This window comes from Helianthus annuus, chromosome 9, assembly GCF_002127325.2.
Source record: "Helianthus annuus cultivar XRQ/B chromosome 9, HanXRQr2.0-SUNRISE, whole genome shotgun sequence".
Taxonomy (NCBI): Eukaryota; Viridiplantae; Streptophyta; class Magnoliopsida; order Asterales; family Asteraceae; genus Helianthus; species Helianthus annuus.
The window spans coordinates 57,231,354-57,245,420 of NC_035441.2; positions in this window are offsets into that span (position 1 = coordinate 57,231,354).

The window sequence follows — 14,067 nt, forward strand, 5'->3', positions numbered from 1 at the left end:
GTCGTAAGAAGAGCCAAAGAGCACGGAGCGATACATGGGACGACACAATGAAGGCGTACAAAGTGTATCCAAGTGATCAAGACAGAGCTGGGCGTTGGGCTGATCCTCGTATCGACCGCAAAGCTTCTGCTTACATTGACACTACCACAAACAAATGGAACCATGTTGCGGTATCTGGCTGTTGATTTCATGATTTCGATGAACCCGAGAATGAAAGGAACCTATATGTACGTTACTAGCAAGTGTTTCAAATGCAAATATCCAATAAACTGGTTTATCTTGTTCATATATTTGTTTTATGTATTATCATATTAATTATTAGTTAAAGGGTACCAAGATACATAAATATGTATCCATGCCTAAATATATCTATATCTCTTCTATAATAAAGTCTTGATTTAAGGGTACCATGATATATCAAAAATCCTTAGAAAAAAGTTTTCTAGTCTGCAATTCGGTGAGGCTGAGAAAGTATATCCAAAGAGATGTTTTCATGTTTTTACCTTCATCTTATGTGTTCAGGCTGACGATAATATTATTAAGACATTCAGTCACAGAAAAATCAACTCGATCATCCTATTTAGGGAGCTGTAGCTAATATTCATATAAATATTGGTTCTTCATTATCATCGTATGTTTCCATGAGTCCTATATCAAACAGAAAATCTCATAAAGAAAAAAAAATGCAAATAAGGGTCATTAATAAAATTCAGTTCCATTTATTGGTTTGAGTTTCTTTTTTGTTATCACTAAACAAAAGGAGGTTGTTTGGTTCATCTATGTTGTTAAAAGATTTAATGATGACAATTTCTCCTTCTACTTCGAAAGGGTGTGCATATTTGCACACCAATGTGCCTATATGCACACCAAACTCTAGAAAACCCTAGTTCAAACTAGCTTTACCTACGCATCGTATAGCTCTCTATATGCAACGTATAGGGTAACCCTATACGCTGCGTATAGAGCTATACGATGCGTATAGATTGCACGCGTTTCAGAGCCTGATCAGCAATCATTGCACAATTAACAAGGGTTTATATACGCTGCGTATAGAGCTATACGAAGCGTATGTAAACCATCAGACTCATTTTGGTGGGTTTGAAGCTTCACAGAGTTTATATACGCTGCGTATAGAGCTATATGCAGCGTATATAACCTTTCAGAAATTTGTTTGGTCATTTGGCATATTTGTGGTATAAATTCTCACCCGGTTACAACGTTAACTCGCTTAAAATATATAACGAGTTAAAAATATATAATGTTTTTTTTATTATTTAGTCGATATCGTCGTTAATTTATTTAGTCGATGTCGTCGAAAAGTGTATAACGTTAAAAATTTTTGAAAAGCATATATACAGTTCAAATATATAATATTGTTATCGAGCTTTTGAAATAAATTATTATACGAAGTCTAGTGCCGTTCGAATACTATAAGCGTTTAAATATTATACCGTTAATTATTTTTAAATACCCGTGTACGGTCCGAATATATTATACCGTTTGAACACTATACCGTGAGGTTCGAATACTATAACGTTAAAATATTATAGAGTTAAATAATTTGAAATACTCGGGTACTGTTCGACTATGTTACACCGTTTACAGCAAAAGTTTGATATATACAGCAAAAGTTTGTACATACATAACAAAAGATAAAATACTATGGCAGTGGATCCTGCTGCTCCTCCTGCTCATGCTGCTGTTGATGCCATTCCGCAGGCGGAACGAATTGTCCTGGAGGTTACCCCTCACGCTGTGAAAGCCTCTTCAGCTCTACAGCCATCCACTTCACCACATACGTCAGCCTGTCAACTTCGCGATGGGGGCAGGACCGGGCTGTAACACCTCGTAAAATCGTACCCAATAAAATAAAGACAGGTGTCATGTAAAGCAAACATGTTATAAACCCGGATCAAGTTAAAAGATGTTAGGTAGGATTTAAAATGTCGACATGTTAATTAATACCTCTGAGCGACTTATTTATAAATCCCAAGAAATATCAATATCTGAAGAGCTCAGTGGTATTCACAATGTATTCCACATTTGTAATCTGAAGAAATATCTAGCCGATGAATCGGTAGTCATACCACATACAGATGTGCATATAGACGAGAGCTTGAAATTCGTTGAAAAACCCTTGTCGATCGAGGATCGATAGGTTAAGAAGCTTCGAAGGAAGCATGTACCAACTGTGAAAGTTAAATGGGATGCCCGTAGAGGTCCCGAGTATACGTGGGAAGTAGAGTCCACAATGAAAGAAAAGTACCCTCAATTGTTTCAGTAAATCTCGAGGTCGAGATTTCTTTTAAGGGGGTGAGGATGTAACACCTCGTAAAATCGTACCCAATAAAATAAAGACACGTGTCATGTAAAGCAAACGTGTTATAAACTCGGATCAAGTTAAAAGATGTAAGGTAGGATTTAAAAATGTCGACGTGTTAATTAATACCTCTGAGTGACTTATTTATAAATCCCAAGACCTTAATATATTCTATAAACCTCTGATATGCTCAAATCCAGTTTTTAACTGATGATGAATAATTCAAATTTGCAAAAAAATGGGATTCTTGGTGCAATTACGACAAAATTCATTTTAAAAACCCTCTTAGATAAAATCCAAGAAACCTCATGTGCATAGAAACACATGCAAGGACATGCAAAGCCTGTCTATATGGTCCCCCTACTGCAACGAAGACAAGAGATTCGGAGATAGAAAGATTGCATGGTCAAAACTTGAAAGTTTGCAAGTTTTTGTCTTCTGATGAAGGCTTACGGACCGCAAAGGTGAGCCCTTACGGTCCGTAAGGTGGCGGAGCTGGGCAATAAATCCTGAAGAGCGGATACGGACCGCAAGGACAAAGGCTTACGGTCCGTAAGACCTGTAACTGGCCGATTTTTGGGCAGATGCCTGTTATAACAAGTTACACCGCCATAAAAAGGTGGTATTCGAATTCAGGGTCTTTGCAACTGGTTTTTGGCAGTATAGGGACACATGGATACATCTGGGATCAATCCTAGACTATGGTGGAGTGATCTTATGAGTTCTATTGGACTATATATATGAATTGAAGTTGCAACAAGTTTTGTTCATTTCAAAAATCACTTCAAGCTGATCTCTGGAGCTTCTATGGTCTTCCCTCAAGTTCCCTTAAGTCCCTAATCATGCTTAGGACCTTTGTAAGTGTCCTTAACCTCCTAATTTCTGTTTTAATTAGTTTAATGACCAAAAGTCAAACCTATCGTAAATAAGGTTTGACTTAGTGATTAACCACTAATGGTTCAGTCAATTCTCGAATTAGGAGTAGTTATAAGTTGGTAATTATGTAGGCAATAAACCCCTAAGAGGGTACCTACTGATTATCACTCTAACTAGATCAATTGTTGGGTCAAACCTAATACTAAAAAGTCAACAGAAAGCCAATTTTCAAATTTAACACATAATTAACAATGTAGAAGCCATGGAACCTGTTTTATCATTAATATAACTTGGTAATTAATGTAAGAACATGTCTAAACAGCTTCAACCCAACAATTTTCAGTTTAGGCTCGGTTCGAAACCGAAAGTCGCATAATTTGACTTTTGCTTTGACTTCTGGTTCTGACCCACAAGAGCATAGTTTAGAAATACCTTAGAGCTTTATTAGGACCAGGTTACATGTTAGTATAACCCTCTGTGATTATACAACTTGGTTCATTAGTTATCCGATTCATATGCATGTTTCCGTTAAATGCTTAAATGTTGACTATTATGCCCTTTTGACCTTAAAACGTAATTTTCAGAAAAGTAAAAGAATAGAAACCTTCATTACTGATTTATAAACTTGTCCCTAAAATTTGACATCAGTTTGAGGTCTAGAATAGGAGTTATGCTCATTAGCGTAAATCGTAAATGAAAAGCTTTTTATTAATTAAACGGCGTAATTAGGGTATAACCTATCCAAAACCCAATTTTTGATATCAAACTTTTTACCCACTGATGTAATATAGTATTTTGGGATTTTTAAAGATTTTTATTTATTTTTAGGTTGGGCATAACGTAGACTTATACCCTTGATTCGGTTATTGTCGGTTTTGCCCTTTGGGCCTATAAAATGAGTTTTACAAATCATTTTGATACCAAACCTTTTTCTACTAATTTTATATGATAAATAAAATATTTTAAGCTTTCTGGAATGATAAAAATATTAGCTTTCCTTTAAAAACCCTGAAATCGCTTAAAACCACATTTTTACGCGTTTTTAACGCATAATATGCATTAAAACTATTTTAAACATATAAGGTTTGATGCCTACTGATAATTTCAGTAAATTTTTATATTTTAACAGTAAGAAAAAGTTTTAAACTCAGATTTCCAGTTTTGACCTTTTAAGCTTATGTGAAATTACGCAAATGCCCCTACGGTGCATAGTTTAGCTATAAATGACAAATTTCACATATATGTAATACCCTACTGTTATAACTTATTAAATTAAGTATTTTTACCGATTATATCAGAACTATAACTCAGATTGATATTTAAACTCTTTTGTAACCTTTAAAATGACCAAAATGCCCCTACGGGGCATGGTTCGAATTTAAATTCGTTTTGGGCATAATAGAAGATATCTTACTGATGTCACAACATATTTTAGGCATATTAACTTAGGAAAACTATATATGACTCTTATGGTTACCCGTTACGCATTTTTCGCATTCAGTTCGGTTTATGTAACTAGTTTGCATAAATTGACCGAAACGGGTCAAACCTTATCATTTTTGTCTCAAAATCCAGAATGTGTTTAGTTTACCCATATTATACAAGTCTTCAAACTTGTCAGGTCTAAATCACATTCTATTCTGGTCTTCGCTTTATCATGCGTTTTAAACCGTATCTTCCTTTAAAACTAACCGGTCTAAGTTTAGGCTTAATTAAAGACCCGTTAGGAATCTAATAGGTTATTAAAAACCTTCGTTCCAGATTAGGAGACCCGGTAAAAGCTACTTGCATTTGCTATTTGTGAATCATACTGTAGGATCGTTTTCACGACCAAATGAGTCGTTCAGAAGAGTTCTTAATCAATTCAAGAGGCGGAAACAAATGAATTGACTTGGAAATAGCTTGATTCACTTCTAATTGTCTTGATTTATTGATTTGACACGATTACAGATCAGTAGACACGTCGGCAGCACTTCAGTACCGGAAACATGATCGTTACAAATGATTTCGCACTAAGGGTATATAGGAGTGGTAATTTCGCATGGAATTAGCATTTGCTATTTCGTGAGAAATAGCAGATTGCTATTTCGTGCGAAATTAGCTAAATGTTGTTTCATGCGAAATTAACTATTCACACACAAACTCTGTTTTTCTCGTACTACGTGCCCTGATCTAACATATCTAATACCTCACAATACAAGACGAAGTCGACAGACGTATGCACCAAGAAACTCCCCCTCGGATGTTGACGAGTCTTCAATGTCGAGTCTTCACAGTCTTCAGCCTTGATCAGTCTTTGGGCTCTTTCAAAGTATCTAACAGTGTAAGTATCCTTAATCCCTGTCTCTTCTCTTTATCAACTAATCTCCCTTTCGGATGTTGATTTATCAATCTCTTGCATCTTCAAACTCCCCTTTACAATCAAACTTCCCCTTGAGTTATGCTAGGATAAAAGACTAGCTTTCACAGAATCAGGATCGTGACCAGGTTCTCTTCTCAGAATCAGAATCCTGGCTATCCTGCACATCCTCTACCTCACAATAAGATTTTCAAATTTGACAATTTGACAAATTTAATTCTTTGCTCTCCACTTATAGAAATAACTCTCAAAATGATTTAACATTTTTCAAAACAAACTCTGATGTTCCACATGTATGAAAACATCTTTTTCAAATAGTCTCTTCCCAAACCTGTTCGTTATGTTTAGCACTTGGAATTTTGAAAATCAACTTTTCATCACCAGTTGTCTAAAATCTTTTTGTATTTTTTAAAACTTTATGCTAAAACACACTGAAAATCTTTTTGGATTTTTCTAAAGAAATGTAGTAAACAAATTTTTACAGACAATATTTTTGTGAGTTTGTGTAAGAGGATCATATCAGTTTATGAGACAAATCACTAACACCGTTAAGCTTTAAACATTTTAAGTTCTAAACAATTCACCTAGATTGTCAGTATACTGATCCACTTAAATTTTCACACAAAGTTCAATTGTTTCGAGATACGAGATTAATGTTTTAATGACTTAAACTTATTCGCGTGTCCCACCTCAGAATATACTCCCGTATCCAGATCCCAATATTCAGTCTTACAGGTGAATATACCTAGATGATATCTGTAAAAAGGTAAATGCGAGACCATGAGAGCTCAGGTTAGAACTTCCGTTCGTACAGAGAGATGATGGCTCGACTTTTGGTGGGTTCCCTTTAGAGAATCTTTTCTTCAACAGCACATGATTAGCATTTTGCAATGTTTCATCATTTTTTATGCTGAGGGTAGTGCTTTTATTTCAAGCAAGCTAAAATTATTATACGGGGACTAGGACATTGCTTCCGCAAAATCAGAAGTCCCGGGATAATACCCCAGATATCACTAAGCAAAAAGACCTAGTATCTCAGAAAGAGGGATCTTTCAAACAAGATTTTGGGAGTTACCCATATATACGAGAGATGTTCCCCACGAGATAAGTAAGCTTTTTAATATTTATGTTTATATCTCGAATACAATCTACTGAATGTGTAAAAACCTATTGACATATCCGCAGTGAGATTGTTTATCACATTTTAACTTTCCAATTCTTTAGCATGTTTGTGATAGTCCACTGATGTACTATCATTTCCTCTATTTTCAACAAAACTCTTTTTCATTTTTATCATGTTTTTGGATTTTTCAAATTTTCTAATGTTTTTGGATTTTTCTGAAATTTCTTACTCCCCCTAAAATTCAAAACCATTTAAAGAAATTTGAAAACAACCTGTACAAGTAAAGTGAAAACTGTTGTGAATTGCTTCAATTCGCCATTCACTCGGCATAAACAATCAGAACTCCCCCTTACAACAAACTATTTTCCCATTATGATTTCAAAACACTTAAGTTTGTTTTAATCAAAATGGTTGTTCCGGAAAATTAGTTTTGTTGATTTTACCACTTGTAGGTAGGGGATTACATCATCACTTTGTTCAATTCAAACACTTTGTAAAATTTAACAATTTTAAATTCTACCAACAAATACCACTTGTAGAAAATCAAGTACAACTTAATGTCCCTGATTAACTACTTGTAAATCGAAATATCACAGAAGTGAATTTCTCAAGAAATGTGCCGATTCCTGCTCCACTCTTACCAGCCTGGGAGCTCCGGTAAGCCTTGGGTGATTTTGGCTCACATCTATCCTACCATCTTTTCGATTGATAAAACTCTTTGGCACCTTTAACCTTCCCATCAACCATCTTTCTGAAAATATGTTTAACATGTCCATTAAACACCTTTTCAGCATCAAATTCTTTCTTACCAACAAAAAATTGATCTGAAATCTCAAACCTACCTTTTGATTTCAGATTTTCTGCCCGCAAAGGTGGAATGTTAACATCATCCAATGGCGGAACAGAATTTTCAACATTCTTCTTAACAGATAGCTCCTCTGATTTTATGGAATCAGATTCATCGCTAGAACTTTCATCTGATCTTTTGACAACCCATTTTTGTTTGTTTAAATCGACTTTTCATTTGTAAAAACGTTTTGAAACATCACCAGTTTCAAAAGTCGAATTTTCAAACACCTTAGATTTCTCAGGTGGTTGTTTCTTTTCGTCAACATTTATTTCTTTTAATTTTGGATTAAAAGAAACTCTCTGTTTTATGTTGTTGGACTGTTGGCAATTCCAAGCAATATGTCCAATTTTGTGACATTTGAAACATTTTCTTCTCTCAACTCTTTGTTCAGATTTCATCATCATATTCTTTTTCTTCTCGGTAAGAAATTCCTTATTTGACTGTCTCCAGAATGGTTTCTTCTCCTCTTCTTCAGAACTCGTACCTGAAACAAATTTAGTTTTTGGTTTAGAAGTTTTCTCATTTTTATAATTTTCTGTGGAAATAAAACCTAAACCATTCTTTTTGAAATTACCATTATGGTTTGGTTTCTTTTGAAACCTACAACCGGAATTGTAACCCATTTTCTTGTTTATTTTCTGTTGAACTCTTGAAGTGTATCTTTTTTTTTCATGAAGATTTAAATCTTTTATTTCAGAAATATTAATTTCTGTCAATTTGAAAACCTATTTAATCTGTTCAGTTTTGACACTTTTTATTGGGAATTCCTCATCAGAATATAATTTGTCTGAATCATTCAAAACATATGCCACTTTGATTGGTCCGTCATTCAAATTAGATTTTGATAACAGGAATTCTTTATTGTAAACCCGTTTGACTGGTGAACTCGGACTCTTTTCTGACGAACTCGAACTTTCCGATCTAGACTCCGACTTTGACTCTTCATCCATATCCAACACCTGATCGACCACTTTCTTTAACAATTCAGCCTCATGATCGGTGTCAGACGCTGTGAATGTGACATCAATGTTGTCTGGTAACTCATTAATGGTTTCAGACTTTAACTTGATGTTGAGAGCCTTATTTAAACGTTCCTCATTTGGCTTTCTGGGAGAATAACTATTCCATATCGGGGGCGGACACTTGTTATACTTGACATTTTGTTTCTTACTAGTATCCTCTTCCTTTTCTTTATCTTGGAAAGCTTCAAGACCTGCAACAGTAGGATAAACTCTGTCAATCAAATAATCACATGTTGTATAACTCAACAACAAACGTTTGATTCTTTCACTCTCAATCTTTTCAAGTTCTAAATCCTGCTTTAGTTTTGCACAGTCTTTAATATACTCATTGATGACTTTCTGCTTTGTCATTAAAGTGGAACTCATCATTCTCATAGCAGCATCAACTTCTAAGTTTGTCTTTTTCAAACCATCGACTGTTCTGTTCAACACGTCATAAGATTCCTTCACATACTTCACATCAGACAATAAATCTTCTATCAGCTCTTCTAGTTCACGAATCTTCTTGTCTTTCACCTCACAATGTTTGCAGGACTCCAAACATTTCAGATAGGGTTTAATGACCTCAACTATCTTTTCAACCTCGACAACCTTCTCAATTTCAACATTTTTTTCTACCTCGACGACTTTTTAAACTTCTACAAGTTTCTCAACTTCGACTATTTTTTCGACCTCAACAATTTTCTCTACCACTTTCTCTACTTTAACGATTTTTTTATCACTTTCCCAATGACTGGTTCAACAGTTGCTTCATCAGCTTCCATCTTTGATTTTTCATCAGCTATTCTTCTTACTTCCAGTTCTTTCTTCAATCTGGAAATCTTCTTCTCATTCAGCATTTCAACTTTATCTGTAAAAAACAAATTAAAACTATCAGGATCTAGACCTTTTCTAGCTTTATTAATGTATTCTTCTTCATCATCAGTATCTACATCACTTCCAAAATCTGGAAAAATCGGTATTCTTTTCAAACTAGATTTGATTTCATCTTCTTCCAGAATTCTAGCAACAAGACCTGAACTGTCACACCCCTATTTTTCCACGTGTCACCGGTGGGCCCGGTGGGGAGTACGTGACGTAGTTGATATCATCATAGTCAAACCACACAATTTAAATTCACAGCGGAAGCAAAAGATAAACAAATTACAATCCGATATGAAGTAATATCCAAGTATTACAAACGGAAAGTAAAAGATCCACAGGCGGATCAAAAATAAAGAGGAAACTTGTTCAACAGACTTTAACATCTAAGCTTGCGAGACTTCTATTTGATGCCAGGAGAAACCAGCCTATTACGCGTAGTACCTGCACTTAGTCTTTTTGGGAAAATACGTCAGTTTTCACTAGTAAATACAATTTAACTGACTCATTTTGAAAAATGTTTTAAAATTGATTTAAGTGCCCGCGGCACCAAAACTTTTTATAACTTGGGATAATTATTTGCTTAATAATCTTGTAAAAGAATTACATGTCTGTTATGCGTTCAGTTGCCCGGGTCGTACCGGGTTAAAGATTAATAGACACACCACTTAGTATAATTCCGCCGCGAGACTTCTCTCGACCGACGATTATACTCACTGAAATGCACTACGGGTGTACGCCTACACCCGTGTGCTAAGGTCGTGGCCATTCTTTGAATGATGCCAAGGATATCCGGGACATGGTCATTAAACCCCCAAAGGCGTTAAACAAACAAAACAACATTTTTAAACGGGTTAATTTGACAACACTTAGCCATCAGCTGGTTAAGGTCAATTCCCCAACCAAGCGGTATTTTATATACCGTACCCCAAGCCCGTATAGGGAAAATAAGTTAAACGTATTTACCTGAGCAAATTTATACAATTTATCCCAGTCGTATACCACCAAGCAAGTACAGATAGCTTTTACTGGGCTCCTAAATCTGGAACGAAGGTTTTTAATAACCTATTAGATTTCTAACGGGTCTTTAATTAAGCCTAAGCTCAGACCGGTTAGTTTTAATCAGAAGAATACGGTTCAAACGCATGACAAAGCGAAGACCGATTTAGAATGTGGTTTTGACCCGACAAGCTTGTATGCTTGATTAATATGGGTAACTTAAACACATTCTGGAATTTGAGATAAAAACGATACGGTTTGACCCGTTTCGGCTAATATATGTAAACTAGTTACATACGCCGATCCGAACGCGAAAAGTGCGTAACGAGTAACCAATGAATCATGAACAGGTTTCCTAAGTTGTTATGCCCTAAATATGTTGTGATATCAGCAGGATACCTTCCGTTATGCCCCAAATAGTTTTAAACCCAAACTATGCCTTATGAGGGCATTTTGGTCATTTTAAAGGGCGTACAAGGGTTTAAATCATAACCTGAAGTACAGGTCTGATTAACTCAATAAATATACTTAATTTACTATGTTATAACAGTAGGGTATCAAACCTAGGTGAATTTTATTACCTTTAACCTTACTATGCACCGTAGGGGTATTTTGGTAATTTCACATGTGCCTAAAAGGTCACTTCTGGAATCCTGAGTTTAAAATATTTGCCTACTGTTAAAAATATAAAAACTTACTGAACACATCAGTAGGTATCAACCCTTTATGCTTAAAAAGGTTCTAGTACATACTTATCCGCTTAAAATGGTTAAAAAGGCGATTTAGAGCCATTTTCGGTTTTTCTAAGAAGAGCTGATATTTTCATTATTCCAGAAGGCTCAAAATATTTTATTTATCATTTTAGATCAGTAGAAAAAGGTTTGGGGTCAAAAGGATTTGTAAAACTCATTTTATAGCCCAAAAGGGCAAAACCGGCAATTAACGAATCAAGCCTATAACCCTATGTTATGCTCAGCCTAAAAATAAATAAAAATCTTTAAAAATCCCATAATATTATTTTATATCAGTAGGTAAGAAGTTTGGTGTCAAAAATTGGGTTTAGATAGGATATATGCTAATTACGCCGTTTAATTAATAAAAGGCTTTCTAATTACGCTATTGAGCATAACTTCTAATCTAGACCTCAAACTGATGTCAAATTTTAGGGACAAGTTTATAATTCAGTAGTGAAGGTTTCTATCCTTTCACATTTTCAAAAACGTCGTTTTAAGGTCAAAAGGGCATAACGGTCAACGTTTAGGCTTTTAACGGAAACAAGCATGAACTAGGATTTCTATGGAACCAAGTTGTATAACTTTAGAGAGTTATACTAACTTATAATACGGTCCTAATGGAATCCTATGGCATATCTAAACTAAGCTAAATCAGGTCAGAACTGAAAGTCAAAGCAAAAGTCAACTTTTGCGACTTTCGGTTACGAACCGGGCCTATACTTAGAATTGTCGGGTTGAACCATGTTTAAACATGTTCAACTAATATTTACCAAGTTATTAAAGTGGCAAAACTGATTTTATGACTTGTATATTAATAGTTATGAGTTTCATTTAAAACTAACCCGTTTGACTTTAATTTGACCCGACAATTAAACTAAGTAAACGTGGTAATTAGGAGGTGCCCTTTTGAGGGTTTAACACCCACCTAATTACGGTTACGTAGCCATGTTCGTTGCGAACAATGGCTCAGCCATTTGAAAGTCAAAGCGTTTATCGAAAACGCTTGACTTTTCGACTATAAACGCTAAATAATTAAACTAAGCACGAAAGGGGACTTACAAAGGGTCCAAAGGACTGAGGGAGGTTCTCAAAAGAGTTCAAGATCTTCACAATTCAGAGAGTTTATCAGATTGAAGGAGAGGTGCAAATGAGAGCCAAACATTCAATGGGTATTTATAGGATTTAGAGGACCGTTAGGATCGTTCCTTGATAAATGTGATCAAATCTGGACCGTACACCTTTACCCCTTGTCTTAGCAATCTATGGGCTGCCCAAGGACTGAAGAAAACCATTTGCAATTGATTAAAACAGCTGTAACAGCTAGTAACAACTGGAAATCAAGTTTATAAAATGGCAGTTTTGGTCCCTGCATGCTTCTAGCCCCTTTCTGATGCGTTTGAGGCCCGTTAAACCATTTTTAAGGCTATAAAATGATGCCTAAGCATAGGGAATATGAAAGATGCTAAAAAATATGCCGGATGTCGGTTCGTTTGGTCGTACGGTCACGTTGTTCGGCTAATTACGACGGAACACGGACGGACGCGAAAAACGGTCCAAATTACGCGATGAGTGGAATTTTATCATGCCACACACTAAAATAAAATATTTTAGTGCTTACATAAATTTTTGGGTGTCCGGGGATATTCAGAATGCGAGATATGCGCAAAAGTGCAAACTTGTGCACTTTTTGACACTTTTAGTCCCTGCATGACATAAAAGTTTATTTTTGCGCACCAAACACCTCTAAGCCTATATCTAAGCTATATAAATAATAAATGGGGTATGTTTAACTCACGGACATATTCCGGAAGGTCCGTTATCAAACGATTCGACCTCCTTTTGCAGTTTGACGTAATTAGTCCCTTAATTGCGCAAAGTAGCGCGAAATGCCGTTTAATGATATCTATGCCTTCCATGGCCCATAATAATCATTCCTAAGCATATAATTAAATACTACGCTCTCGTTCGCTTAAATGGTCCCGAATGGCGTAGATTCAAAAGTTGACGCTTTAGGTCCCTCTATTGCGCAAACTTGCGCATCTCATCATTTAATAGCATTGAAGCCTCATCTAATCCATATTGGGCATTCTTGTAAGTATTATTAAACATCACGATGCTTCGGGTTCGCTAAAAGTTCATTCAGAGGTATAATTAAACATATTGACACTTTTAGCCCCTCTAATTTGCAAAGTTGCACGTAACTTTGCTTATAGGCATCAAAACCTTATATGGCCATTGCTTGGCATTCCCGAGAGTATAATTAAACATCATGAAGCTCCCGGTTTGTTAAAAGGTCACTCAGAGGTAAGGATTAACATGTTGACGCTTTTAACCCTTCATCGCGCAAACTTTCAATTAATCACGCAAACGGCTACACTTATTCATCAAGTGGCCCATTTGTGAATATAAACATTGTAAGAGGTTATTTAGAAACTTATTTTAGGTATGCTAACACGTTCAGTCCTTTTATAATCAAAGTTTTAAATTTTTCAAAAAAAAATTAGTCCCTAAATTTCACTGTTTGACTTCATTAGGGTTTATTACACGTGTCAATACATCATTGGACGTGATTTTACGAGGTGTTACATCCTCACCCCCTTAAAAGAAATCTCGACCTCGAGATTTGCTAAATGATGGAAGTACTTTTTTTTATAATGGACATAACTTCTATAGCATATCTGGGGCTTTTCCACGCACCCCAGTTGACCTTTATAATAGGTACGTGTATCCTTTTCGGGGCTTCTTAACCTGCCGATCCTTAATCGATACAGGTTTCTCATCATATCATAGATCTGCATATCATTACGTGATAATGCTTCTTGACTTATTGGGGAATCATATCCTTAAACCTTTAGTGTGGGTCATATTGTGAGTTCCACCAAGCTCCTTAAATGGGTTTTAGCTCATAAGCTATTTGATCTTG